Source organism: Macrobrachium nipponense, chromosome 12, assembly GCF_015104395.2.
Source record: "Macrobrachium nipponense isolate FS-2020 chromosome 12, ASM1510439v2, whole genome shotgun sequence".
NCBI lineage: Eukaryota > Metazoa > Arthropoda > Malacostraca > Decapoda > Palaemonidae > Macrobrachium > Macrobrachium nipponense.
Window position 1 is genome coordinate 43,560,393 of NC_087205.1, and position 6,000 is coordinate 43,566,392.

Below are 6,000 nucleotides of genomic sequence, written 5' to 3' on the forward strand. Positions count from 1 at the left end.
ACGCGTCGTCGGGGACGCTCGTCAGGACGCTCGTCAGGACCTCCGTCGGGACGCTTGGCAGGAACGTCTAGCATGGACGTTCGTCAGGACGCTTGGCAGGACGCTAGCAGGACTTCGTCAGGACGCTCGCCAGGACGCTAGACAGGACGCTCACCAGGACGCTTGGCAGGACGCTAGGCAGGTCGTTCAGACCGCCTTTCAAGACGTTTTTGGGGATTCTGACCAAGAAGTCGTACCCCCAGATGCTAGTTTACGCGCACAGGGCACGTATGCCAGCGAAGAAGAAATGTAAGGACGCTTCTCGGGCAGGTGAGACTGCTGCGGAAGGCGCTGAGGGACGCTCGTCCTCCTCAGGACGCTCTAACCTTCATCGAGCAGTAAGCGTCATAAAGAAGACACCCGAAATAAGGCTGCCTCTAGCAAGGATAGGGGTCCTTTGATCAAGCCAAAACCTGACATTAGGACGCCCTCTCCTGTAAGACGGTCTCCTCTTCCGTTTAGAGAAGAAGGAGAGCTAAGTAGTTCGGCTGAATCGGTTTGAAGAGGAACCTGCTGCAGCCCCGTCTATCTCGGACTATAAGTCCTCGTACGACTCTTGCGTTCTTCTTTTGAAGACAAATTTCAGCCCGCAGCTCCCAAGTCTCCTCCTTCGCAGTTTTCTTCATCTAAAACTGGAAAAACCCCGGAGTTTGTAGAGATGAAAACTTCTCTCTCAACGAAACGTGCTTTTAAAAAGCTCTAGGATTGGATGGTACGAAGGAGAGACCAAGGCAAGACGACCTTCGCCTTGCCTCCTACTAGACTTAGTGGAAAAGGGGGCATTTGGTATAGAACCAAAGATGAAGTGGGAGTTCGTATCCCTTCTTCGGCTCAAGGAGATTTCTCCAGCCCTAGTGGATTTGCAGAGGAGGTCGTTTTTTTACCCTCTGCTAAGGTAACCTGGACCGCGTCGGAGACTGACCATCATTTGAAGGGTCTGCTCAGGACGCTGGAAGTGTTCAACTTCCTGGACTGGTGTTTGGGAGTTCTGGATCTACAAGCGAGAAGCCCAGAATCTCTCAGTCTGGGGGAGCTGTCCAGCGTGTTAGCATGTATGGACAAAGCCGTCAGGATGGTTCGGAGGAGCTCGATCTCATTTTGGAACGGCTTTATTAAAAAAGAGAGCTTTTGCTTGTGCAACTTCACAGCTCGTTCGGTGACTCCAGCTCAGAAAGCGGATTTGCTGTTTTCGCCTCTTTCGAACCATCTCTTCCCCCAGACTTTGGTAAGGACCTGACGAACAGCTTACAAGAGAAGGCAACTCAGGACCTTTTGGCCCAGTCTACAAGACGGTCAGCCGTACCTTCAACCTCTTCAGCTGCGGTTCGACCCCGCCGAAGAAAGTAAAGCCCTTTCTTTCGTGGGCTCCCCCCTCGAGAGCAGCTCCTCGAGAGAGGGTTTTCACGAGGAAGAGCTTCCTTTAAGCCAAAGCCTTCCAAGTGAGAAGCATGTCCTTCAGACACCAGTCGGAGCCAGACTGAAGTCTTTTGCGGGAGCGTGGAGAGAGAGAGACACGGACTCTTGGTCCCTCAAGATAGTGGAGCATGGGGTACAAGATCCCCTTTTAGATCTTCCTCCTCTTTCTACGACTCCCAGAGACCTTTCTCCATCCTATCAGGGAGAAAAGAAGAAAGTATTGTTCGATCTCCTTCAGCAGATGATCGACAAAAGAGCGGTGGAACAAGTCGCGGACCTGGGGTCTCCAGGTTTTTACAACAGAATCTTCCTAGTACCGAAGCAGTCGTCAGGTTGGCGTCCAGTTCTAGATGTAAGCAGGCTCAATCTTTTCGTGGAAAAGAACAAATTCACGATGGAGACGCCTCATTCTGTTCTGGGAGCGTTGAGACCGGGCGACAACTGGATGGTATCCTTAGACTTGCAGGACGCGTACTTTCACATCCCGATCCACCCTCTTTCAAGAAAGTATCTAAGGTTTGTCTTAGACAACAAAGTATGGCAGTTTCAGAGCTATGTGCTTCGGACTGACCACGGCTCCGATGGTGTTCACAGTAGTAATGAAGAACGTAGCGAGGTGGCTACACTCTTGGGGAATAAGAGTTTCCCTGTACCTCGACGACTGGCTGATCAGAGCGTCGTCGAGAGAGAAGTGTCTGAAGGACTTGCAGTTCACTTTAGCCTTAGCAAAGTCCCTGGGACTTCTGGTCAACCTCAAAAAGTCGCATCTGACCCCAACACAGTCCATCGTGTATCTGGGGATTCAGATGGATTCAGTGGCTTTTCGAGCGTTTCCATCCAGGAACGTCAGCGGCTAGGCTTAGAAAAGATCTCAGCCTTTCTAAGGAAAGAGACTTGCTCGGCGAGGGAATGGATGAGTCTGCTGGGGTGGGACCATTTCCTCGCTAGAAAGGTCTGTTTCCTTGGGAAGACTGCACATCAGGCCTCTCCAATTTTTCCTTGCGGACGAGTGGAAGGCCAAGGACGATCTCAATGCCATATTGAGGATATCGCTTCCAATCAAGAACCACCTAAGATGGTGGTTGGACCCTCAGAAGCTTCAAGAGGGCGTGTCCCTAAGTCTTCTGAGCCCCGACCTAGTGTTGTTTTCAGACGCTTCCATCACAGGATGGGGGAGCAACACTAGGGGGGAGGAAGTGTCAGGCTCCTGGAGAGGGGAACAGGTAGCCTGGCATATAAATGTCAAAGAACTGGCAGCAGTATTTCTGTCCCTGCAGTTCTTCGAAAAGAGTTTGGAGAACAGATTGTTCAGATAAACTCGGACAATACCACAGCACTCGCTTATTTAAAAAACCAGGGAGGAACACACTCCAAAACGTTGTTTTCCCTAGCGAGAGAGATTCTGCTGTGGGCAAAGAGAAAAAAGGTGACTATCCTGACGAGATTCATTGCAGTAGTGCAAAACGTCAGGGCAGACCTTCTCAGTCGTCGGGACCAAGTCCTACCGACGGAATGGACCTTGAACGAACGAAGACGTTTGTCGAGACCTGTGGACGTTGTGGGGACGTCCACTGGTCGACTTATTCGCAACGTCAAGGACCAAGAGACTTCCTCTTTACTGCTCCCCGGTCCTGGATCCAGAAGCAATCGCGGTAGACGCTTTGCTTTGGAATTGGACGGGCCTAGACTTATACGCCTTCCCACCATTCAAGATTCTGGGGGAAGTCATGAGGAAGTTTGCGGCCTCGGAAGGGACGAGGTTAACCCTGATCGCTCCGATGTGGCCAGCGAGAGAATGGTTCACAGAGGTCATGTCTTTCCTTGTAGACTTTCCAAGGACATTGCCCTGGAGGAAAGATCTACTCAAACAGCCTCACTTCGAAAGGTTTCACCAAAACCTCTCCGCTCTGGGTCTGACTGCGTTCAGACTATCGAAAAGTTGGCCAGAGCGAGAGGTTTTTCGAAAGCAGCTGCGAGAGCAATCGCACATGCGAGACGTGCTTCCACAAGAGCTGTTTACCAATCGAAGTGGGCTTCCTTCAGGGCATGGTGTAAAAAGGAGGGAGTTTCCTCTTCCTCGACCTCTGTGAACCAGATAGCTGATTTTCTGCTCTTTCTCAGGAATGTGCAGAAATTAGCGGTCCCATACCATCAAGGGATATAAAAGCATGTTGTCAGCGGTTTTTAGGCACAGAGGCCTTGACCTGTCTGACAACAAGGATATTCATGACCTTTTAAAGTCTTTCGAGACCTCGAAGGTTCCTCAAATGAGAACCTCCATCATGGAACCTGGATGTAGTCCTTAAATTCCTTATGTCGAGCACTTTCGAACCGCTTCAGGCAGCGTCTCTTCGAAACCTGACATGAAGGCTCTTTTCCTAACTTCTCTTGCGACGGCTAAGAGAGTTAGTGAAATTCAAGCGTTTAGCAAGTTAATGGGATTCAAAGGGGACAATGCTGTATGCTCGTTGAACCCAACTTTCTTGGCGAAGAATGAAAATCCTTCGAACCCTTGGCCGAAGACTTTCGAGATCAAGGGTATGTCAAGTCTGGTGGGCCAAGAACCAGAGAGAGTCCTGTGCCCGGTCAGGGCTCTCAAGTTCTACGTGCATAGAACGAAAGAGGTAAGAGTCCCTCAGGTAATCTCTGGTGCTCTGTGAAGAGACCAGAGTTACCTTTATCGAAGAATGCTGTTGCTTTCTTTCTAAGGGACACCATTCGGGAGGCTCATTCATCTTTCCAGAAGACTGATTTGAGCCTCTTCCGAGTAAAAGCGCACGAAGTACGAGCCGTCGCTACCTCTCTTGCCTTCCAAAAGAACATGTCAATCAAGGACATCCTTGATTGCACCTTTTGGAGGAGTAACTCCGTCTTCGCCTCACATTACCTAGGGATGTGAGAACGATTTATGACGATTGTAATGCACTGGGGCCATACGTTTCTGCGGACACAGTATTGGGGTCCGGAAGTAGCTCTTTCCCTATCCCTTAGTTAGGTTTAAGTTAGGTTGTTGTGTTTTTTAGGTTGTGGTGAGTCTTAGTGAAGATCTCCCATCCTTTAGTTAGTTTTAAGGGGTTTTTGTGAATAGTTGGTCAGGTGGTGGTCAGTTGCTTCGTTGCCCTCATTTGTATGGCCTCGATGATCTTGTCACGCTGAGGTCTCGCACCCGTTGACAGATCATCCAGAGCGCACCAGCACTACAGGTCTCCACCTGGCTGGCAACTCTTGGATTAAGCAAAAGCAGCCTTACGTGACAGTAATCACATAGTCTACTTTGCAAACAGGTAAGGAACCAAGATGTATATCATCTACTTAATTTAAGTTTCCTAAAAAATCCTATTCTGTCTCTCCCTCCCACCATCCGAAGGTGGGATTCAGCTATATATATATCTGTCAGGTAAGTGGCATGAACAAAATGTTATTGTTATTATACAATTAAGTTTGTTCATACTTACCTGGCAGATATATATAATTAAAGTGCCCGCCCTCCTCCCCTCAGGAGACAGAGACATTAATAAAAATATGAATAGAAAATGGGAATGGTTCCTGATATCCGCCTCCCAGCGGCGGGAATGGGTACTACCACCTGGCCGCCCACTGCGTGTGCCGCGAGTTTTGAAATTTCTGTCGGACGTCAGAAAATACAGCTATATATATATCTGCCAGGTAAGTATGAACAAACTTAATTGTATAATAACAATAACATTTTTATTGTTGTGTTTTTGGTTGATGGTGGGATCTTCTGTGAAAATCTCCCATTCTTTAGATTAACTGTCAGTGGTTTTTTGGTTAGTTGTCAGGTGGTGGTCAGTTGCTTCGTAGCCCTCATATGTTTGGCTCGATGGTCTTGTCACGTTGAGGTCATGTCCCCGTTGACAGAGCATTTAAGTTTCCTAAAAATCCTATTCTGTCTCTTCCCCCCACTCCGAAGGTGGGATTCAGCTATATATATCTGACAGGTAAGTTTCATGAACAAAATGTTATTGTTATAATACAATTAAGTTTGTTCATACTTACCTGGCAGATAGGTATATAATTAGAGTGCCCACCCTCCTCCCCTCAGGAGACAGTGGCATGGGTAAAATATGAATAGAAAATGGGAATGGTTCCTGATATCCTCCTCCCAGTGGCGGGAATGGGTACTACCACCTGGCCGCCCACTACGTGTGCCGCGAGTTTTGAAATTCTGTCGGACGTCAGAAAATACAGCTGTATATATATCTGCCAGGTAAGTATGAACAAACTTAATTGTATTATAACAATAACATTTCTTCAGAGAAGGTTACTCGCGGGGTCCAGTCGTTGCGGTAACTCAGTTTATAGTTGGCTTGTTAGAGTTAGAGTGTTAGAAGTTTAGGGAGGCAGTGATAGTCTAAATGAACTTGAGTGTTTCTGTTGGTCAAGCTTAGACAGAGTGTATTGCTCCTCCACATGGGAGGTTCTTCAGACTCAGGTGGTACCTTGGACTCGACACTGACGGTATGGTACTTCCTCTGCAAGCATCCTCACCTACTGAGCTGAACGACCAGGTTAGGAGATTTGTTT